We start from the raw sequence: 25090 nt of genomic DNA, 5'->3' as shown, positions 1-25090 counted from the left end.
GAGAATTCTCATGCATTTTATACTTTCTAATAGCTCACACTATTGTGTAGTCCAATGTTTAGATATCCACAATTCGTTGTCCCACCTGGCACTATGCCAACCTTCCCTACCCATTTTAAAAAATGTGCTAAACCAAGGAGAAGCTTCTAAGAAACATGAGGGTGGATATGCTTTGGTTTAGCAGGAATGATTTCTTATAGACTTAAATTGACTTATTTGGACAACTGCCCTTGTTAAGAATGGTTTTCTTTAACAGATTGGTTTGAAGAGTTGAGAACCATGGGGCAAGATAAATTCAAATTGGACTCAGTTTGAATTGGGCAAGTGTATCCAGGCTGCAATTAGCTTTTGGTCCTTTAAGTGCAAGTGAGCAACTTCCCATTGTGCGAGTGCGAGACCACAGCCTATAATAAAATCCCATAGCTAAAGGCCAAGGCGAAGACCTCTCCCTCACGAGATGCCCAAAACCTGTGCCAGCTATGGTGAATGCCAGGCGACATGGTTAAATGAAAGCCCTGAGGGGATTCAACAGAAGGGATGTGTTGCTGTAGCACTATGTCAGTGTGAGACCACAGAAGAGCTACCTTGACACCTGAGAACACAAAAATGGCGGGGGGGGGAAGCAAACTGCACTTTTCAGTCATTAGTGGACCTTACCTTCCTGCTAGGTGTAAAGCATAGAACACTATTGAGTAAATGGTCTCTCCCAAGGTGTTAAAATGCCACAAGTAATTTAGTAGCAAAACGCAACATGTGTTATTTTTATGATATATTTATACAAACACATCCATTTACAACATCCGATGTTATTATTTGTGGGGCAAAATTTTTTAAGAAAAATTCTAGCCCCAAAGGGGGGAATATTGTGATAAAAATTTTATGGTTTTAGATATATAGTAATGTTCATAACTGCACATACATAGATCAGTACAAGAAGGCCGACCTGGAACCATTTTGATTCCTAAACTGACCAAATCCTTTCTCTGCAAGGTTAAAAATGGAAAAGCCTCCCCATTGTCTCTTCCTTTAATCTGTGTTTGAATAAGGTGTGAGCCTGTGACCTGGCCCAGGAAATAAGTATTTTAGCATTACAAAGGAATGGCCAGGCTCCCCAGAAAATCCAATCAAGTAACCTGCTAGACAGGAGATAAACAAGGAGAAGAGAAAAACAACATTTAAATTTCTGTGATGTAGGTGGGATGTATCTGAGGGGTGGTCTTAGGTTACACCCCTTCTGTGATGTATGCATAATGTTTCTGGGGGTGGTCCTGATCTAGAGAAGGGGAATTTCAAAAGTCTTTATAAGGCCTCGCAGGCCATTGTTCTGGGTCCTCTTCCTCTCCTGCGTGTGAGGGGGGTACCCTGTTGCAACAGATCAATAAAGATCAAGCTTACTAGCTGCTTTGCTTCTCAATATTCTCTGGTTGGCCTCTGTTATTTTCTCCTACCAATAGGGAACCTATGTAAGGACTCTATATGGGCTCTTGGATACCCCATAAGGGAAAAGGGCATATTTTTATTTACAACAAGTAGGAGTCAATGGGTATGGTCCACCTGCTGGCAACTGTGAATGACTGAAAAAACAAGGGATGGTACGCAGATGACCTGAAATAGTTTTAGGATATGTAATGAGACACAGTCGTCCACAGGTTGACCATACCGATTGAGTCCTACTACCGTTCAGAGAAATACCCCGCCCCACCCTCCCTCTAAATATCAGGGTGTGGGGACTTCCGCTTCAGTGTATCTGAATAAGTCTGCCTGCACATGAAAGCTTAGACACAGAACAAACTGAGTTGGTCTCTAAAGTGACATTGGACAATTCCTGAATTAGGTGACGCTTTTACCATTACCGTGGTACCTTGGGACTCAAACGCCTCGGTTCCCAAATGCCGGAAACCCTGGGAGTGTTGGCCCTTAAAACTCTGCCTCACCTGCAAACAGTGCGCCAGGTTGCAGTAAGCGTCAGGAAAATCCGGCTTCAGTTTCAAGGCGGTGCAATACGAAGCAATTGCCTCTGGGATGTTTCCGGAATCCTAGAAAGGGAGGGATATTTCAGCAATTGCCACTAGCTTTTTTTCTCAACCATCAAAACCAAAGATGAAGAACAGACAGAAGGCACGATGATCCACACCTGGTAGACTTATAAAGTAACATTCAACAATCATTGGAATAGAACAGGGGTCGGCAAACTTTTTCAGCAGGGGGCCGTCCACTGTCCCTTAGACCTTGTGGGGGCCAGACTAGATTTTGGGGAGGGGGAAAAAGGAACGCATTCCTATGTCCCACAAATAACCCAGAGGTGCATTTTAAATAAAAGGACACATTATACTCGTGTCAAAACATGCCGACTCCCGGCTAGATTGAGAAGGCCATGGGGCCGTAGTTTGCCTCCCCATGCTATAGAATAATATTGAGTATCAGCATGTAAAAATTCAATAGAAACCTACTCTTAACAATTACAATAAATTGTAATTAATCGTACAATAAATGAATATTACAATGAATGATTATTGTAATTGATCATAGAATAAATGTTACAATAAATGGTTATAAAACAATGGCAAGTCACAGTGTCTACAATAGCCGCAGCGAGAATCTTAACAGACAAAGGATGGAAAGGAGAATCCCATCCCTACTAAGTTGGCGTAGCTAGCAAAAAGGCTAAAATACGCAGAATTAGCAAGATTATAATACAGGCAGAATTACGAGAGGTTTTGGAAGAAACATTTCATAGAGAACAGGACACTTGCAGAGTACAGTGGTACCTCTGGATGTGAATGGGATCCGTTCCGGAGCCCCGTTCGCATCCCGAAGCGAATGCAACCCGCATCTGCACGTCGCAATTCGCCGCTTCTGCGCATGACATCATTTTGAGGGTCTGTGCATGCGGCGAAACCCGCAAGTAACGTGCTCCGTTACTTCTGGGTCACTGCGGAGCGCAACCCAAAAATATTCATCCTGAAGCATATTTAACCCGAGATAGGACTGTATTGTCTAAATTTACAGGGGTGCCCAAATTTTCCCAAAGAGGGCCAGATTTGACATGAGGGCGGGGCAAATTTGTTGAGCTGTTTTAGGATTTAACCCCAAGGTTGTTGAGCTCTTTTTAGGATTGAAGTTGTTGAGCATTTGGGGGGGGGGGGGTTGCCCCAGTAAGTAAACCAGGTTACGCTCCCCGGCCACACGCTGGACATGTGTGGTCTAAAAAAAAATGTTGGGAAAATTTAAATTCTTTGGCAGGTGTGGATTGACAAAGGACAGCAGGAAATATGACAAAACCAATGCATTTTGAGATCTAGGAGAGACGAGCAAAAGGGCGCCATCGGAAATGTGACGTAGGGGTGATTGGAAGTCACAATGAGATTTTTGGGTGTGGAACTCCACCATACTTTCCGTCTATATAAGCCACCCTCTATTTGGGGGGGCTCAAATTTAAGAAAATGAGCCATTCACCCACCCAATCACCCGTATAAGACCCCCCCCATTTTTATTTCAAAGTAAAAATAGCAATTTTTTCATTTTCCTTTAAAAAAAATTATTTACAAACAAACACATAGACACAAAACAAAATTCGTATTACCCTACCACCCAAAATTTCAGACATTAAAACCACCCTCGTGGCTTCCCTCCACCGCCCCTCACCCTCCTATATAATATTTCACATTGCCATTTTTATTTCCCCCCTATTTATTTATTTATTTTTGATTTCATTTTACATGCTAGTTGCCGTACATTTTCAACACTATACATTACATATATGGATTCCCCACATCTAACCCTATACACAACTCAGCATTTACCCAAATACCCACGTGACTTCCTTCACTCACATTCACATTGCAATTTTTATCTAAATTTATATTTCTTAACTCTTTTAACTTACTATTTATTATTATTATAAACCAGATTTACAAACATTAAACCAAACATATCAACATGTTAGTTTTTGAGCAGTACTTGAACACATAATCTTCAAACCATTTCCATTATATTTTTATTTTCCAGTTTGATTGGTACCTTATTACTGCACTTGACCATGCCAGTTCTATAAATTCAATTAGTTTCTTTATCCAGTCATCCTTTGTGGGTATATATTTCCTGTTCCAGTTTTGTGCAAGGAGTAGCCTTGCTGCAGCTGTCGCGTATAAGAATAATATCTTCCCATCTTGTGGTATTTCTTTACCTCTTATACTCAGTAAATATGCCTCTGGTTTTCCCCTCTAAATTAATTCTGATCATCTTTTTCATTTCCTCATGAATTTTTTAACGTTTCTGTAGCCCCACCATAAACGTATCGGCGTGCCCTCTGCCTCCTCACACTTCCAGCATAAATTCCAATTCTCCCCTTTTTCTTTTTGTGCCCCATCTCGGTTTGGGACGGCTTTTGCCAGTTGTTTTCCTTTTGTAAAAACTAAGATTCCCCTGCTGCCCCCCCCCCCCAGTTTTTTTTTTTTTAAATAGATTTAGCAGAGACACAAAGCTTACCTTATGGATGGAAGTGAGGTTGCTGTGGGCATCGGCAAACGCAGGATTTATCTGGATTGCTCTTGTGTAGCATTGCAGAGCTCCCTGGACGTCTTGCATTTCCTTCAAGGTGTTCCCCATGTTGGAATAGGCGTCTGCAAAAGTGGGACTGATTCTGACATGGAGGGGGAGAGAAAAAGTGCCATTTTGGTACAAAAATACTCTGAAGTTACGCTGGAAATGTAAGGGTCAAGAAGGCTCTTTCTATCCTATACGGTGGTCTTTAGGGCAGTTCATTAAAAAAACTTTTTAAAAAAATGCCTTCTCCAAAGCCTTCACAAAATAGGAAAACGTCCAAGAAAACAGCTATTTTCATGGAGGGTTGAGATATTAACTGATATGCACAAAATTTCAGATATAGCTATATAATCCCTAGTGTAGTAAGATAAGACCTTGGGAGCAGGCATCTTCAAAAAAGTGTTTTTTATGAACCACCCTAGTGGTCATGTGAGACAGTGAGACCTTGGTTCTCAAATGTTTTTTATACAGGTTTCTTTATACAGAAGGTTTTTTATACAGAAAGGTTCAGCATTGTGGCATCCTCTTCATACGGACAAGCAGCACTTTCCTTTTGGGAAATTCCATGCTCCTCAATTCTGGCAATTATTAATCACTCTCAATTCCACCCTAATAATTGCCACCTGCCCGGATTTTAACTTGTCTGAATTAATTTTTATTTGAATTACTTGATGTCTGCTTTTAGGCTCGTTGTGTTGTTTTTATGATGTTAGCTGCTCTGAGCCCAGCCTTGGCCGGCGAGGGTGGGATACAAACAAAAACAAATTATTATTATTATTATTACTACTACTCAAACGCTTTGGTTCCCAAATGCCGAAAACCCAGAAAAAGTGTTCCAGTTTCCAGGCGTTTTTCGGAAGCCAAACATCAAATTTGGCTGTCAGCTATTCTTTCTGGGGCGCCTGCACCAATCAAACAGACTTCGGGAACAGATTAAGTTTGGTGCTTTGGTTTTTGCAATTTATGTGGTGTTTTTGTTTCGGAGGCTTTTTTGGTTCATTTGTTTTTGCGACTGTGCGGATCCCAGTTTAGTTACTGATTGATTGATTGATTGATTGATTGTGTGATTGCAGAAACGGATAGAAGCCCCGGTCCCCATCCGAACAATGACTATCATCAGTGCAGGTGAGGAAAAAAAATAATTTTCATTTTTATCATTTACAAGACTGTTGTATTTATTTTAGAGTACAGTACATGGATGACTGCTTTCATTTTAGGGATCAGTGGTCTCGTTAGATAGTAAAATTCATGTTAAATGGCTGTTTTAGGGATTGTTTTTCAAAGTCTGGTACGGATTAATCCGTTTTGCATGACTTTCTTTTTTTTATATATAATAATTTTTATTACGTTTTTTTCCAGATTACAAATAGAAAAGAAAGAACATAGACAGTAGAAAGAAAGAAAAAACAGAAAATCTCAACCATTTCAACAACTTATTTCAGATTTCTATCGGGCTTCCCCACATCTCCCACATAGTGCATTCTTAACAATAAAATTATCAGCAAATTATAACCTTGTTTCATGTGTTTCTTTTTACTTTCAATTGCAGTTTAAGTTTAAATCTCTTGTTTTCAATTTACTTTTAAAATATAACATATTGTCATTTTTACCCATTTAAACCTTGATTCTTTCGTAAAAATTATCCAATTTCTTATATAAACCATTTTGTTGCTGGGGCTGATATTCCAAATCATACGGCGTCTTAAGATTCATATAACTTATAATACTTTTGCAAATAGTCCTTAAATTTACACCAGTCCTCCTCCATTGCTTCTTCTCCCAAGTCTCGAATCCTTGCAGTCATCTCGGCTAGTTCCATGTAGTTCATCAGTTGCGTCTGCCAGTCCTCCAGTGTGGGCAAATCTTGAGTCTTCCAATGCTTAGCGATAAGAATCCTTGCTGCAGTAGTAGCATACATAAAAAGAGTTCTATCCTTCTTTAACACCTTCTGGCCGACAATGCCCAGGAGGAATGCCTCTGGTTTCTTAGGGAAAGTGTATTTAAACACCTTTTTTAACTCGTTATATATCATTTCCCAGAAGGCCTTCACTCTTGGACAGGTCCACCAGAGGTGAAAGAATGTCCCTTCAGCCTCCTTACATTTCCAGCATTTATTATCGGACAAGTGGTAGATCTTAGCAAGCTTGACTGGGGTCATGTACCACCTGTATACCATTTTCATAATGTTTTCTTTCAAGGCATTACATGCCGTAAACTTCATACCGGTGGTCCATAACCTTTCCCAGTCCTCAGACATGATGTTATAACCAATGTCCTGGGCCCATTTTATCATGGCTGATTTAACTGTCTCATCCTGAGTGTTCCATTTAAGCAGCAAGTTATACATTCTCGATAATAGCTTGGTCTTTGGTTCTAACAATTCTGTCTCAAGTTTCGATTTTTCCACCTGGAATCCTGTTTTTTTATCTAGCTTAAAAACCTCATTAATTTGGGCATAATGAAACCAATCTTGCACTTTACCCTTTAACCTTTCAAAGCTCTGCAACCTCCAATTATCTCCAATGTTTTCTATTATTTCCCAATATTTCGGCCAACCGGCCTCCATATTGGGTTTTTTCCGAGCCTTGGCCTCTATTGGTGATACCCACCTCGGAGTTTTGCTTTCTAGTAAGTCTTTGTATTTTTTCCAGACCATAAATATTGCTTTCCTGACAATATGGTTTTTAAACATTCCATATGTTTTTGCCTTGTCATACCACAAATACGCATGCCAACCTAACGAGTTATTAAAGCCTTCCAGATCTAGGACATCAGTGTTTTCCAACAAGATCCAATCTTTCATCCAGCAGAAGGCTGCAGCTTCGTAATATATCCTTAAGTCCGGCAGGGCAAATCCCCCTCTTTCCTTTGCATCAGTTAGTATTTTAAACTTTATTCGGGGCTTTTTGCCCTGCCAGACAAATTTAGAGATATCCTTCTGCCACTTTCCAAAACATTCCACTCTGTCCACAATCTGCAAGGCCTGAAACAAAAACAACATCTTTGGCAAAACGTTCATTTTTATAGCTGCAATTCGGCCTAACAAGGACAACTTCAGTCTTGACCAAATTTCTAGATCCTTTTTAACTTCTGACCAACATTTCTCATAATTATCTTTAAATAAATTCAGGTTCTTGGAGGAGAGATTGACCCCCAGGTATTTCACTTTTTTAACAATATTTAGTTCTGTTTCCTTCTGAAACCCTTCTGTTTCAGTAGCTGTCAAATTTTTCCCTAACACCTTAGTTTTTTGTTTGTTCAACTTGAAACCCGCCACCCGACCAAATTTCTGTATCAGTTCCAGAACTCTTTTTGTACTAGATTCTGGCTCCTGTAATGTTAAAACCAAGTCATCTGCAAATGCTTTCAGTTTATATTGTTTCACTCCGACCCGTATTCCTTGTACCTGCCGATCCTTCCTTATCATGTTCAGCAAAACCTCCAGGACTGAGATAAACAATAAAGGGGACAGGGAGCACCCCTGACGTGTACCTTTTTCAATCTGAAGCTCTTCTGTCACCACATTGTTCACTATTGTTCACTAGATAGAGTTTTGCATGACTTTCTATGGGAAAGTGCACCTTGGTTTTGGAACACATTCAGTTTGAGAACCAAGGTACCACTGTATAATTAACTGGGGGGGGGGAGAGAACATTTGTGTAAAAACCAGAAGCCTTTCTAATAGGTTTAACGGGTGAAGAAATACCAAGAGACCTAAAAAGACAGTGTATTCTATTTATGCCAGAATGTTCTTAGCCCGGATGTGGAAGGAAGAGAAGGTCCCAACAAAAGAAGAGTGGATTATCAAAATGACTGTGAAGATCAGACATCAAGATGATAGGAAATTTAAGCAAAGAAAAAAGTTAAAAGGACAAAATGGGGAAAATAATGAAGATGAAATGTGAAAAAGCATGGTGCAAAAACCTTAAGGATATAACCATCGTTAGTTCAAAGATGGCAAAATTAAGGGAGAATGAGATAGGCAGGAGAAGTAAATATTTAAAAAACCAGAAGAGGGAAGCTGGGGGAGATTGGGATTCATCTATGCTGTCTGCAAGAATGATGTTTGTGTTGAATATAAAATGCTAAAACTTAATAAAAACTATTTATATATATAAAAAAATTAAACAAGAATGGGAAAAATTTATTGAATACCTTAAAGATACATATTTAGAAATAATAATAATAATAATAATAATAATAATAATAATAATAATAATAATAATAATAATTGTATCCCGCCCTCCCTGGCCGAAACCGGTCTTAGGGCAGCTAACATCAAATATATAACATTAGTATAAAATCAAACAATAATTAAATTACCTCCTAAAAACAAATCGGGATCAAATTAAAATCGAATTAGATGGTTTTCCACAGGCAGGATTGATATAACATTGATGAAGCCAAAGTAGCAAATAAGGAAATGGAATAGAACGAATCATTGTAATTACATGCAAGAAAAGATGGCAAAATATGGAAACGGGGGGTGGGGGGTGGGGGAGAGTCCAAGGGGTTTGTATAATCCCAGTATTGTATATATTGAAAATGTTTGGAGTGTATGGAAATAAAATGATAAAATAAAAAAACTGAATAATAATAATAATAATAATAATAATAATAATAATAATAATAATAATAATAATAATAATAATAATAAAATTATTTATATCCTGCCCTCCCCAGCCGAAGCCGGGCTCAGGGCGGCTAACAACAATCAAAATAGTCCAACATTTTAAAACATTCATTATAAAATTAATTAAATCAAATTAAAATCAAATTAATGGCAACCATCAAGCAAAATTCTGTGCAGGTTGCCAGAGGAGGGAGTCAGTCTGCGCCCTGACCAAAGGCCTGGTGGAACAGCTCTGTCTTGCAGGCCCTACGGAAGGATGTCAGGTCCCACAGGGCCCTAGTCTCTTGTGACAGAGCGTTCCACCAGATTGGAGCCGCAGCCGAGAAGGCCCTGGCTCTAGTTGAGGCCAACCTAACCTCTCTGTGACCTGGGATCTTTAGGGTGTTTTTATTTGCAGACCGTAAATTTCTCTGTGGGACATACCAGGAGAGGCAGTCCCATAGGTACGAGGGTCCTAGGCCGTATAGGGCTTTAAAGGTTAAAACCAGCACCTTAAACCTGATCCTGTACTCCACCGGGAGCCAGTGCAGCTGGTACAGCACCGGATGGATATGATCTCGCAGCAAAGACCCCGTAAGGAGTCTCGCCGCAGCATTCTGCACCCGCTGGAGTTTCTGGGTCAGTCTCAAGGGCAGCCCCACGTAGAGCGAGTTACAATAATCCAGTCTGGAGGTGACCGTCGCGTGGATCACAGTGGCTAGGTCAGGGTGAGAGAGATAAGGAGCCAACTGCTTAGCTTGGCGGAGATGAAAAAATGCCGCCTTTGTTATAGCTGTAATCTGCGCCTCCATGGAAAGGGAGGTGTCGAAGATTACACCCAAACTCTTAACGGACGATGCTGGCACTAATTGCACCCATGCAAGAGATGGGAGTTGCCCCCTCAATCCCATATCGCTCCGTCCCAGCCAGAGGACCTCTGTCTTCGAAGGATTTAACTTCAACCGGCTCCCACGTAACCATCCAGCCACAGCTTCCAGACATCTGGTCAGTGTATCTGGGGCCGAGTAAGGATGGCCATCCATCAACAGATAGAGTTGGGTGTCATCGGCATACTGATGGCAACCCAGCCAAAAACTCCGGACAAGCTGGGCGAGGGGGCGCATAAAGATGTTAAAAAGCATCGGGGAGAGTATCGCACTCTGAGGCACTCCACACACCAAGGAGTGGCGCGATGACAATTCCCCCCCCAAGCGCCACCCTCTGTCCCCGACCGGAGAGAAACGAGCGCAGCCATTGAAGGACTGTGCCCTGGATCCCCACGTCGGCAAGGCGGTGGTCCAGAAGTTCGTGATCGACCATGTCGAAGGCTGCTGACAGGTCTAGAAGAATCAGCAGCCCCGACCCGCCTCGATCCAGCTGCCTGCGGAGATCATCTGTTAGGGCGACCAGAGCCGTCTCGGTCCCATGACCAGCGCGGAAGCCGGACTGGAATGGATCGAGAGCAGATGTTTCATCCAGAAACCTACCAAGCTGTTCAGCAACCGCTCTCTCAATCACCTTACCCAGGAATGGAAGATTCGAAACCGGGCGGTAATTGGATAGATCTAAAGGATCTAATGATGTTTTCTTTAAGAGCAGACACACCACTGCCTCCTTCAGTTCCCCTGGGAATATCCCAGTGCCAAGGGACAAATTGATGATATCCCCCAGGGGGGCCCGCACCTCGTCTGGGCACGCTCTAATCAGCCAGGACGGGCACGGGTCAAGAGGACAGGTGGTGGGCTTTCCAGCTCGGAGGAGTCTGTCCACATCGGCTGGGGATATCCGGTCAAAGTGGTCCAATACTGGACCCGAGGACAGTCGAGGGGCCTCCAGTTCCTTTATTGTATCCAAATTGGCAGGGAGGTCATGGCGGAGCAACAGGACCTTCTCCGCAAAAAAGCTCGCAAATGCCTCGCAGCTGTGTGTCGAATTGTTATTTAAATTTGGCTGTCCTTCAAGGGACAAAAAATAAAATAAAAATAAAAATAAAAAATAAAAAAACCTAAAAGAAAAAGAGAAAGTGCTTTATCCACAAGAGGAGAGCTTTCCCACAGGCACCAGACCAGCGCATGAGGAGTAATAATAATTATTAACAACAGCAACAATAATTTATTATTTATACCCAGCCACTCTGGGCGGCTTCCAGCAAAAGATTAAAATACAGTAAGGAGGAGCTCTTTCAATCTATTTTCCCCATGGCTTTGGAAGCTCACCTGATGGCCTCCTTGTAGTGCATGAGGGCCTCCTGGAGCTTCCCCTGCTGTTGCAAAACACTGGCTAAATTTGAATGCGCAGCTGCAAACTCCGGGAAGACCTGCGGGGAAGAAGCTCACTCTTAGTTTCCCTGAGAAGCATTCTAAAGAGACGGAGGCTGCTCTTTGAGGCTCAAAGGTTGGGCGTGAAATAAATCCTCATTTGGATTGACTTGCAAAAATTAAGGAGGAGGAGGAACCTATGGACTGCCTTTTTAGCATGCATAGGAAATACTGTTGGGAGATCAGACTGTCAAATGACCAATGCCATATTTTAAAGAGCCCCTCTTTGATGCTCAAATGTGGCAGGGGCTGGCTGCAAAATAAATCACCGTTTGGAATGATTTGTGGTAATGATAATAATAATAATAATAATAATAATAATAATAATAATAATAATAATAATAATAATGGGCCTATGAACTGCCTTTTTCGTACGCATAGGAAATACTGTTAGAAAATAAGACTGTCAGGGGATCAAGCTCAGCCGACACAGAGAACAGCATGTGCCCAGCTTTTATTTCAATTTCTGTACCGTTCCTTAACACCTTGCATTGTTCTTCTGATGAAAAAGCAGATTTTTGGTCATTCCAGGAGGCCTAGGAATATAAAAAGGGGGACAGACCCTCTTCCTTCCAAAAGGGACTTATCGGACCATGCTTTGTCGAGCCTCAAAATGCTACTTCACTTTCACTTCTTCACCATTATTTCCGTTATTGATCAAGAAAAATTTGATCGGCGATTTTTAAAAAGACCCAGACTAGGAGTCCAGGGTACGCATGCCTAACCCTTATATGTCAATTTAATTGTTGTAATTCTCCACGCACGTACCTCAAGAGCTTTCCGGTAGAGGCGGACAGCCTCCTCGATATTCCCTTGTTCTCGCTTGATGTTCGCCAGGTTATTAAGAGAATCCGCGTGAGTCGGACATAAACGGAGAGCTGTATTGTAGCATTCCTCGGCTTCGGCAACCTTCGAAACACAAAACAGAGTTTTTACACGAATATTAGTATGTCTTTCACAGGAGCCCAAAAGGCTGCTCTGTGATGTGATGGCTGGATTGAGGTTTGATACGGCCCCTCAGCTCCTGACGGTAAAGCGTGTTCTCACTAAAAGAGAGCACGTGTTGCGGATGGGGCCGAACAAAACTCCACTTGGTTGCCAGGCAGTATTAGATTCAAGGGGCCTGGAGCAGATTGGAGGATGGTGTTACTGGGGTAAATTTGATGTTGCCAATTTAGGGGTGGGATCAGTGGTTATTTAAGCAAGGTCCACAGCTTTCTCTTTCTCTTTCGCTGTGGACATCGGATCACATGGAGCACTTGGACTGTCTGGAGGACAGTGATGCAAACTTCTCATTGTCTGGTTACATTTCTTTAATTCCCCCTTCTTTTAATCCTCTTTAGTCCCTTAAATAATTTAATTCCCCTTTTTCCTGTTCAATTTCCCACCCCACCCCTTACCCTGCCCTGTGGGAAGATTCTCCCTGTATCTGTGGCTTGCCTTTCTTTCGCAAAAAGGTTTCCCCCATTTCTCCTGTTGTAAATTGTGGGGCTAGTCAGGGCTGTTCTCAGCTTAGCTGGAATCACTTTCGTTTATAGCACCCCCGAAGGTTGGCTTTATTTGTGTGTGTGCAGCGCTGTTGGCCAAATTTTAATCTAGCCTTGGGCGGGAGCACTATTTTGAGTTCCTTTAATATTGCAATGAGACTAAGATTCTCAAGAGCAGAGGCATGGAGGCCTATTCGGCCTGGGCATAACTTCCGAGCCTAAGTATGCTACAGGTAGCAGTTAATTGTTAAGTCTCTGACCTCTTTATAAGAATGTACCTGCTTCCAGGCTCAGTTGCTGCTAATGTATATCTGAGGCAGTCAGAGGGCGGCAGAGGCTCTCAGTGCCTCCAATGACTATGAGCACTCTGTATATGCTCTTGAACTATGCTGTTTCTGAACAAGTTTATTTTCTTTAAGTTTGTTTTGCCCTGATAGTGGCGACTGCCATTTTAGAGGCGAGCCATTGTGATTTAGTGGCTAAAGTGTAGGACTAGGACCTGGGAGACAGGGTTCATATCCCCCTCTTAGCCATTGTTATAACAAAACAAAACAAACTGCTCCTTTTGGGCTATTCTGTTGCTGGGTAGTTCGGCCCATTTGTGATAAAAGAACTTTGGGTTTCTTGAAGGGGTGCTTCCCTCTAAAAGGGCAAGCAGGGGTACCTGGACAAGCTGTGGGCTGCCTCAACTCTGCTATTTCACTGGAAACATTTATGCCTGGCCTGGCAGGTGATCCTAGGGCTTTGCCCTAGAATTCGATGGCCTGGAAGCGTTTCCGGCCTGAATAGTGTCCCCATGTGGTCCATGAAGCATTGGTTTCACCAGTTCCTTACATTGTTTAGTTTTTGCGGACTATGACTGGGCTTTTGCAAATGCCTCAAGAGCTTGCCTCTCCTGCAGGGGATGACTTGTGGACGCCCCAGGTGTCTTCTTCCAGAAGGAAGCATCTTCGAAGGCTGCAATCCAGGAGGAGGGCAAAGAGGAGCAGGGATCATGATTCAGACATCACCTTGGACCTCTACAGGGGTCAGGGTGAGGCTGTCCCGGGTCTTTAGGGATCATCCTGGATAGCTCAGCTGGTCAGCGCATAGTGCCGGTAATGCCTAGGTTGCAGGATTGGTCCCTATATGGGACAGCTGCATGCTCCCCCATTGCTCTACCTGGACACTTAGGTCCAGTGTCGAGGGCCTTTTGGTGGTTCCCTCACTGCGAGGGATGTAACAGGCGCCACGTTTGCAATATGCAAGCGGGAGAAAGCACCTTTGTGTGCCCGCACTGCAGTTTGCTCTGTGCGTTGCAGGGCACAGCGCTGCACGGGCTGCATTTGCATTGCATTGCGTGAGAGATTTGCATTTGCATTGCACAGAGGTTGTGCGCATTGCACAGAGGGTGTGAGTGCATTGCACAGAGGGTGTGTGTGCATTGCACAGAGTGTGTGTGCATTGCACGGAGGGTGTAGTGGCATTTGCACAGAGTGTGTGTGGTTTGGTTTTTGTTTTTTGTTTTGCATTGCACAGAGAGTGCATTGCAAGGAGTGTGTAGTTGCATTGAACAGAGGGTGTGTGCAGTGCACGGAGTGTGTAGTTGCATTGCATGGAGGGTAGTTGCATTGCACGGAGTGCGTTTTTGCATTGCACGGAGTGTGTAGTTGCATTGAACGGAGTGTGTAGTTGCATTGCATGAAGTGTGTAGTTGCATTGCATGGAGTGTGTAGTTGCATTGCACAGAGTGGGTAGTTGCATTGCATGGAGGGTAGTTGCATTGCATGGAGTGCGTTTTTGCATTGCACAGAGTGCGTTTTTGCACTGAGTGTGTAGTTGCATTGAACGGAGTGTGTAGCTGCATCGCACGGAGTATAGTTGCATTGCATGGATTGTGTGAGCACTGCACGGAGTGTGTTTTTGCATTGGACAGTGTGTGTCTGAAAAGGAAGCTGGCTCGGCGGCAGTTTTGTCGGGACTTTTTTTAGCGGTTCTGGCCAGCGTCGGCCCTGTAAATTTACGTATTATGATGGCAGCACAAGATGCCCCCTGCCCAAGCGGGGCTGGAAGCTGGCAAGCAATACCTCAATACTTGCCCATATTCCCATTTTATTTAGGGATCCAGTTGGATATCGTTGCTAAAACATACCACTTGCCTATGGAGAAGCTGTCTGCCTTGAAGGAAGTTATTTTGTAATACTTCCTCTGTAGCAAGTGATGCTTCATCAGATCCGATCTTGCTGGGTCACTTAATTAATCTTGCATGCAGAGTGGTTGCCCCAGGCCGCCCCTTCCCTTCCCACTAGGCCAGGCTGCCTGCGGCCTGAGGTCCCCTTACCTTTCTCATGCAATGGGATCTCATGCAACGGTTGCAATTCCTATATGTATGCAATAGTAGTTGGCCATGGCAGGATACTTGCACAGGGATTTTTCAGGTTCATGCTGATGCTGCTGGATCTTTGCCCTTTGGTTTTTTATTTCAGGGGCTGCTGGTGTGCAAAGCCATGGCCTCAAGCCCGGTATGGTGAGGCAATCATGTGACCTAACTTTTGAGTTTTCCCCATTGTAGTAGCAGTTCACATGTGGCCCGAGGAGTTCAGTGACCATCGGATCTGCTTTTGGTCTGATAACCAGGTAGTGGTGAGCGTCTTGGCTAAACAGTTCTCACGCTCCAGCAGAGTCTCCGCCCCTCCGCTCATGCTTTTGAGCTGCACCGCTTAAGGTTTAATATTGTGCTTTCTGCTCTCCTGATTACGGGATCCTCTAATGATGTCTCTGACACTCTATCCCATTTTCAGATGGAGCGCTTCAGATCCTGGGCTCCAGACTCAGCTATTGCCAGACTTTTCCAGACCACCTGTGGCATTTTGACAACAATTAGTAATTACAGAGAGCAGCAGCTTCCATTTCCCCTTCTGCTTTTAGCTCTTATGGGAAGGCCTGGATGGATTTCTTAGCCTTAAGCTGGCAGTCCTCGGCCATTCAGATGAACTGGCCCCCATCCTCTGAGCAGATCCTGCAGTATTTGGTCCACCTGCCGCAGATTGGGCGTCCTGTTATAACTATAAGAATTCAGTCCGCTGCAATGTCTGTTATACTGAAGCTTTATTTTTCAGAGACCCTTGCATAAAGTTTGTAATGTGCAGGGCCTTGGAAGGTTGGAATAGGCTCCAACCTCATAGGACAGTGGGCAGGAAGTCGGTCAATTTTACCTATGCAGGATCTGCAACAAGTTAAAACTTTTCTGCTGGTAAAAGATCAAGGCGAGACTCCTTTCAGTATTCCATTGCATTTTGGGCACTGAGGGTTGGGGAAATGGTTGTTGGAGCCAGCACAGGGCTGAGAGTCTGGAGGCTTATTGCTTCAGGACTTTTCCTTATCTGCTTTGGAGCTTGTCATTAGAGTTGGGAACTCTAAAACAGACTTAGTGGGCAGGAGTGCCACAATCAGGCTTCCCATTACACATGAGGAGGGCCCTTGCACGGTTATGGATACCAGAAAAAATTGGCTTTTCATTCCCCTGGGGGCTGGCCCACTCCTAGTGCATGAACATGGGTTCCCGTTAGCCAGGCATTAATGTGCTTACGCCGTGCACCAGTTATTACGGCCTGCGGCTTGCCTACCACTGAACACGCCTCATTCCTTCCGAATAGGGCTGCTGCAACGGCTGCACACTGGGGGCCTGTCTGTAGACAGGATTGTGAATACGGGTCATTGGAAGTCTGACGCTGACAAGGGTTATATCAGGAAGTGTCACAATGATGTCTGTGCTGATGCTTGTCTGTTATTTCCTTTTCTCATAGGAGCAGCGGTGCACATTTGGGCCACAGCATTGTACACTGGGCTGGCAAGCGCGCTGACAAGTCTGGACTGGGGCGCCATCTCAGTCTTCCTGCCCATGTGGACATATACTGGATGTCCAGATGGGGAATGCTTTGGGAGGAGGTCCTTCCTTTGGTGCGGTCGAGTGTGACCTGTGCAGGTCCTCCCGCAGTGCTGGTGGTACAGCTGGGCGAGAATGTTTGCTGTCTTCCTCCAGCATAAGTTTGCATTCCTGCATGCAAGAGGGCTTGGATTGAGTTGGTGGCAGCTCTCCCTGGACTCAAAATAATTTAAGGCATTTGGTTCAAGGTGGTCTGGAGGGGGGGTTGGAGCACCTGTCCCCTCCAATGCGCAAAGATATTCCATTACAGGAAACCAAGGATTTGCCATGCTTTGTCAACCCCTTTCGAGGGGTAGGGCCACGCAAGAGTCCCTGGGAGCATTTGGGGTGAGCTTGAGTCTGATCCTGGTTCATTGCTCCCCCACGCTGTTTACTTGTACTGACGATATGGTGGGGCCCAGTCGTCAGTGCTGCCCTGCTGAGGTCAGGTGCAGCTAGTCGGGAACCAATGCCTAGACAAACTACCACCGAGCAGGCCAGAAAGCATGTTAATATGGCGGTGGAAAATAAAATAAATAAAGTAAATCAAATCAAATAAATAACATATAAAATAAAATAAAAAATAAAATAAAATAGGTCCTTGCTTTAGGTGGTTCTGTGATATTGCACCCTGCTATTTTCTTCAAGACTGTTCCCCTCTTTGGGGCAGATGGGGGGTGCATCTTTCCCCTATGGGGAACGACACCTGGCGGGATGCGATTGCCTTGGGATTCATTGCTCCCCCACAATGTTGCTGGTACTGACGATATGGTGGGGCCCAGTCGTCAGTGCTGCCCTGCTGAGGTCAGGTGCAGCTAGTCAGGAACCAGTGCCTAGACAAACTACCACCAAAGAGGCCGGGAAGCATGTTAATAAGGAAGTGTAAAATAAAATAAAATAAAATAAAATAATAATAAAATAAAATAAAAATAATAAAGTAAAGTAGGCTTTGCTTCAGGTGGTTCCATGATTTTGCACCCTGTGATTACCTTCAAGGCTGCTGCCAGCTTTAGGGTGAATATTTCCCCTATAGGGAACGACACCTGGTTGGCTATGGTTGCTTTGGGATTGAAGGAAGGGTTGCATTTGTGAGTGGTTTGGCGGTGAGCTAAGGCTCTGTGGCGGTTAGGCATTGGTTAAATTGGTTGGTGGAGGGGTATGGATTGGCTGTGCCTGCCCCTCCAATGCTGCTGCTGATGGGTATTCCGTTAAAGGAATTCTGGGGCTTACCATCCCTTCGTCCAAACCCTTGGAGCAGGGTGCGGGCCGTGTAAGTTCCCAAGGAACAAGCAGGGAATAGCTGAGGGTCTGTGTCGCAGTCCCAGCTGTCCCTGGTCTTGTTCCTCCACACGCTGACTCACGGGAGTCAGCGCTGTCCCCAAGGCGGGGGGGACAGATAGTCATAACCAATGCCTAAGCAACCACTCTCAATTTGTATGAAAATAAAGTTGTGGCCAAAAGTATGCCAAAAACCTTAAACAAAAATTATGTGTGATGTGTGAGTTATTGGGGTAGGGGTTTTGGGGGACCTCAGCACGCAAAGCGTGTTCTCACTAAAAGAGAGCACGTGTTGCGGATGGGGCCGAACAAAACTCCACTTGGTTGCCAGGCAGTATTAGATTCAAGGGGCCTGGAGCAGATTGGAGGATGGTGTTACTGGGGTAAATTTGATGTTGCCAATTTAGGGGTGGGATCAGTGGTTATTTAAGCAAGGTCCACAGCTTTCTCTTTCTCTTTCGCTGTGGACATCGGATCTCCCGCCCGCCCTCCCTTGCTTGGGCTTGCGCCTTGACCTTGCTCTGCCTGTCATGGGGTCGTTCGCCTTGGTGCGGGGGCCCAGTAGGAATTTTTCCAATTGGCTGATTAGTGTGTGCCTTTTGGGTTTTGCCTACTGCTTAGCAAATCGTCACAACTTGTAAGGTTGGCGGTTAGGCATTGGTTAAATTGGTTGGTGGAGGGGTATGGATTGGCTGTGCCTGCCCCTCCAATGCTGCTGCTGATGGGTATTCCGTTAAAGGAATTCTGGGGCTTACCATCCCTTCGTCCAAACCCTTGGAGCAGGGTGCGGGCCGTGTAAGTTCCCAAGGAACAAGCAGGGAATAGCTGAGGGTCTGTGTCGCAGTCCCAGCTGTCCCTGGTCTTGTTCCTCCACACGCTGACTCACGGGAGTCAGCGCTGTCCCCAAGGCGGGGGGGACAGATAGTCATAACCAATGCCTAAGCAACCACTCTCAATTTGTATGAAAATAAAGTTGTGGCCAAAAGTATGCCAAAAACCTTAAACAAAAATTATGTGTGATGTGTGAGTTATTGGGGTAGGGGTTTTGGGGGACCTCAGCACGCAACTTGGTATTAGAGCGGCTCCCACGTAACCATCCAGCCACAGCTTCCAGACATCTGGTCAGTGTATCTGGGGCCGAGTAAGGATGGCCATCCATCAACAGATAGAGTTGGGTGTCATCGGCATACTGATGGCAACCCAGCCAAAAACTCCGGACAAGCTGGGCGAGGGGGCGCATAAAGATGTTAAAAAGCATCGGGGAGAGTATCGCACTCTGAGGCACTCCACACACCAAGGAGTGGCGCGATGACAATTCCCCCCCCAAGCGCCACCCTCTGTCCCCGACCGGAGAGAAACGAGCGCAGCCATTGAAGGACTGTGCCCTGGATCCCCACGTCGGCAAGGCGGTGGTCCAGAAGTTCGTGATCGACCATGTCGAAGGCTGCTGACAGGTCTAGAAGAATCAGCAGCCCCGACCCGCCTCGATCCAGCTGCCTGCGGAGATCATCTGTTAGGGCGACCAGAGCCGTCTCGGTCCCATGACCAGCGCGGAAGCCGGACTGGAATGGATCGAGAGCAGATGTTTCATCCAGAAACCTACCAAGCTGTTCAGCAACCGCTCTCTCAATCACCTTACCCAGGAATGGAAGATTCGAAACCGGGCGGTAATTGGATAGATCTAAAGGATCTAATGATGTTTTCTTTAAGAGCAGACACACCACTGCCTCCTTCAGTTCCCCTGGGAATATCCCAGTGCCAAGGGACAAATTGATGATATCCCCCAGGGGGGCCCGCACCTCGTCTGGGCACGCTCTAATCAGCCAGGACGGGCACGGGTCAAGAGGACAGGTGGTGGGCTTTCCAGCTCGGAGGAGTCTGTCCACATCGGCTGGGGATATCCGGTCAAAGTGGTCCAATACTGGACCCGAGGACAGTCGAGGGGCCTCCAGTTCCTTTATTGTATCCAAATTGGCAGGGAGGTCATGGCGGAGCAACAGGACCTTCTCCGCAAAAAAGCTCGCAAATGCCTCGCAGCTGTGTGTCGAATTGTTATTTAAATTTGGCTGTCCTTCAAGGGACAAAAAATAAAATAAAAATAAAAATAAAAAATAAAAAAACCTAAAAGAAAAAGAGAAAGTGCTTTATCCACAAGAGGAGAGCTTTCCCACAGGCACCAGACCAGCGCATGAGGAGTAATAATAATTATTAACAACAGCAACAATAATTTATTATTTATACCCAGCCACTCTGGGCGGCTTCCAGCAAAAGATTAAAATACAGTAAGGAGGAGCTCTTTCAATCTATTTTCCCCATGGCTTTGGAAGCTCACCTGATGGCCTCCTTGTAGTGCATGAGGGCCTCCTGGAGCTTCCCCTGCTGTTGCAAAACACTGGCTAAATTTGAATGCGCAGCTGCAAACTCCGGGAAGACCTGCGGGGAAGAAGCTCACTCTTAGTTTCCCTGAGAAGCATTCTAAAGAGACGGAGGCTGCTCTTTGAGGCTCAAAGGTTGTGGGCGTGAAATAAATCCTCATTTGGATTGACTTGCAAAAATTAAGGAGGAGGAGGAACCTATGGACTGCCTTTTTAGCATGCATAGGAAATACTGTTGGGAGATCAGACTGTCAAATGACCAATGCCATATTTTAAAGAGCCCCTCTTTGATGCTCAAATGTGGCAGGGGCTGGCTGCAAAATAAATCACCGTTTGGAATGATTTGTGGTAATGATAATAATAATAATAATAATAATAATAATAATAATAATAATAATAATAATAATAATAATAATGGGCCTATGAACTGCCTTTTTCGTACGCATAGGAAATACTGTTAGAAAATAAGACTGTCAGGGGATCAAGCTCAGCCGACACAGAGAACAGCATGTGCCCAGCTTTTATTTCAATTTCTGTACCGTTCCTTAACACCTTGCATTGTTCTTCTGATGAAAAAGCAGATTTTTGGTCATTCCAGGAGGCCTAGGAATATAAAAAGGGGGACAGACCCTCTTCCTTCCAAAGGGGACTTATCGGACCATGCTTTGTCGAGCCTCAAAATGCTACTTCACTTTCACTTCTTCACCATTATTTCCGTTATTGATCAAGAAAAATTTGATCGGCGATTTTTAAAAAGACCCAGACTAGGAGTCCAGGGTACGCATGCCTAACCCTTATATGTCAATTTAATTGTTGTAATTCTCCACGCACGTACCTCAAGAGCTTTCCGGTACAGGCGGACAGCCTCCTCGATATTCCCTTGTTCTCGCTTGATGTTCGCCAGGTTATTAAGAGAATCCGCGTGAGTCGGACATAAACGGAGAGCTGTATTGTAGCATTCCTCGGCTTTGGCAACCTTCGAAACACAAAACAGAGTTTTTACACGAATATTAGTATGTCTTTCACAGGAGCCCAAAAGGCTGCTCTGTGATGTGATGGCTGGATTGAGGTTTGATACAGCCCCTCAGCTCCTGACGGTAACTTGGTATTAGAGCGGTTCATAAAAAACTCTTTTTTTGAAAATGCCTGCTCCAAAGTTCTTCTCTTACCAACAGTAGAGATTATATAGCTATATCTGGAATGGCATGCATATCAGTTAATATCTTTTATATATATATGCCAGCTGTCCTTTGTCAACAACCAATTGTTGCTGTTTTTTATATTGAATATATGCTATATGGTAACTGTTGCACCTCATAGGTAACTCAAGCCTTCTGCACGTCACAAAAGATGTATTTTATCAAAGTCATTGTTGAACTGAAATACAATTAAGAAGTATATTAATAGTGAAATGCAATTAAGAAGAAGCATATTAACAGTAAAACCCCACAATTGTTGAGCCTTTTTTAAGGATTTGACCCCAGAGGTGCTGACCTTTTTTTAGGATTAAGGTTCTTGAGCTTTTTGGGGGGAAGTTTTGCCCTAGTAAATAAACCGCCACGAGGGCCGGATTAAATCGACCAGAGGGCCAGATTAGGCCCCTGAACTGGACTTTGGACATGCCTGGTCTAAAAGAACATTGGGAAAATTTAAATTCTTTGGCAGGATAGCAGGAAATATGACAAAACCAATGCATTTTGAGATCTAGGAGAGATGGGTGGAAGGCCCCCAAAGTGGACTTTGGACATGCTTGGTTTAGGGGAACATAAATACAAGAGCAGACTAATCCGATTCAAACTCTCTTTCCCGCACACTTACCGTCTTTTGCAAGATGTATTTAAGGAAGACAGTAAGGGAAATGGTTTTGGTCATACTAAATCAAAATTAAGAGACAGAGTTGCTAGATAGTAAAAGAAAATCATTGCCAAAAACGTATAAGAATGGCATACAAAGGATGAAGAAGTTAAGTCGGTTATGATTAAATGGGCTCAAGATTTTGGTCATAACATTGAATTAGATAAGTGGGAAAGATTATGGGCAAAAACAATTTATTGAATGTACAGCACTAATTAAAAATTTAATGAAGGTGACGTATAGGTGGTATTTGACGCCGACTAAACTTGCTAAAATATATATAACTCAAGATAAGGCACGCTAGAAATGCAAGGAGAAGGAAGGGAATTTCGTCCATAGGTGGTGGATGTGCACTAAAGTCAAAGTCTACTGGGATATGATTTACAAAGAATTGAAAAAGATCTTTAAATATACTGTTATTAAAAAAACCAGAGGCTAATTTTTGAAAGTGATTTACAAATGCTAAAGTAAATTGTTTTAAGTAGAGTAAGAAGGTAAATAGGGCGATATATGTTCAGGTAGGCAGCTGTGGTGGTCTAACGCAGTTGAAATATATAAAAAATATATAAATTGTCCAGTAGCACATTGCAGACCAACTCAGTTTGGTCTTGGTAGAAGCTTTTGTATCTGAAGAATTGGACCTGCATACAAAAAATTATACCAAGAAGAAGCCAAGTTTAGCAAGCCCTGTTTAGGGAAGCTTTTAATGTTTGACGGACTATTGTATTTTAATATTTTGTCGCCAAGAGTGGCTGGGGAAACCCAGCCAGATAGGCGGGGTATAAATTTTATTATTATTATTATTATTATTATTATTATTATTATTATTATTATTATTATTATTATTATTATTATTATCATCATCATCATCATCATCAGGTGCTACTGGACAATTTTTAAAGGGTGATATAGAAATGCTAAGAGGATCGTGACTGCTTAAGAAAGCCAGGGAGTGGGAAGGGGGAGGGGAGTCGACGCTTGGTATGAGCAAAGTTGTATGTGACGATATGACAAAGGAAAAAATAAAAGAGGACTTCTTCTAGGTTCTGTACCCCAAATCCCCCCCCCCCCAAAGAGCCCAATTTCGAGGTCACCATCATCCGGAAGGCTTTTTTCAGCAAACCCTCTGACATACAGAAAGCAAAAGGGACCGGTTTCATTTTCTTTTTTTAATTTTTATTTTATTTATAACATAGTCCACAACAACTCATACATACAAACAGACCCACCACCATTGACTAATTATCAAAATTAAACTCCTATCCCCTTACACAAAGAAAACATAACATAAAAATAAAAGACTTTATTCTGTTAAATGGCCGCCTTATTTACCTCTTGTATACTATTTCTTTTGTATGGGATTATTACAATTTTTCCTAATTATGACTTAAACCACAAAGTCTCCTGTAGAAATTAATTGAAACAAGTCCAAGTGTATATTTTGGGGCACTGTTTGGTAAAGTATTCTCTGCATTTTCCCCATTCCTTTTGGAATTCTTGTCTGGGTTGTGCCCTAATTGTCTCTGTTAATCTGGCCAATTCAGCATGGGGTAAAAGCCTAAGAAAAAGCTAAACAACTTCAATCCTAAAAAAAGTTCAACAATTTAAACCCTAAGAAAAGAGCTCAACAACTTCAATCCTTAAAAAAAGTAAACAACTTTGGTCGGCCCTTATGGCCCTTCACTTCATCAAATCTGGCCCTCTTTGAAAAAAGTTTGGACACCACTGCCTAATAGGAAAGTTTCTGTATTTTTTTTTCACAGGCCCACCAGAAATGTATAAGTGTCCCTTCTTCTTTACTGCACCTCCAGCACAGTTTTTTTGTTTTATACATTTTAGCTATTTTGGCAGGTGTTAAGTACCATCTATAAAACATCTTTTATATAGATGTTCCCCCCACCCCAAGGCAAAAGGGACCAGTTTCTTACGCTGCCTTTCTCTTTCAGCGCGTTGGCCAGGTTGCAGTAGGCGTCAGGGAAGTGGGGCTGGAGCTCAATGGCCCTCTTGTAGGTATCGATTGCCAGATCGATCAGCCCCTGTTCGTAATACACACATGCCAGGTTGCCGTGGACAACAGCGTGGTTGGGACTCAGGCTCAGGGCCCGTAGGTAGGCTGCAATGGCTCTGAAATGAGATCAAGGACTGGTTCAGTTTCATTGTCACCAGGGTGGATAAAAATCTGTTTTTTAAAAAATAAAATGCTTTGGGAGGACGATTAAGAGGATCGAGGCGGGCCGGGACTGCTGATTCTTTTAGATTTGTTAGCGGCCTTCGACATGGTCGATCACAAACTTTTGGACCACCGCCTTGCCAACGTGGGGATTCAGGGCACAGTCAGACAATGGCTGTGCTCCTTTATCTCAAGTCGGGGACAGAGGGTGGCGCTAGGGAGGGAGTTGTCGCTGCGGCACTCCTTGTTGTGTGGAGTGCCGCAGGGCACAATCCTTTCCCAGATGCTTTTCAATATCTTTATGCGCCCCCTTGCCCAGATTGTCCGGAGTTTAGGGCTGAGTTGTCGTCAATATGCTGATGACACCCAACTTTATCTGTCAATGGACTCGGCCCCAGACACACTGACCAGATGCTTGGAAGCCGTGGCTGGGTGGCTGCGTGGGAGCCAGTTGAAGTTAAATCCTTCGAAGACAGAGGTCCTCTGGCTGGGTCAGGACAACATGGGGTTGGGGGGCCAACTCCCATCTCTTGTGGGGGCGCAATTA

This window comes from Podarcis bocagei (assembly GCF_964188305.1).
Source record: "Podarcis bocagei genome assembly, chromosome: W".
Lineage (NCBI taxonomy): Eukaryota > Metazoa > Chordata > Lepidosauria > Squamata > Lacertidae > Podarcis > Podarcis bocagei.
This window is presented reverse-complemented; position numbering follows the sequence as displayed.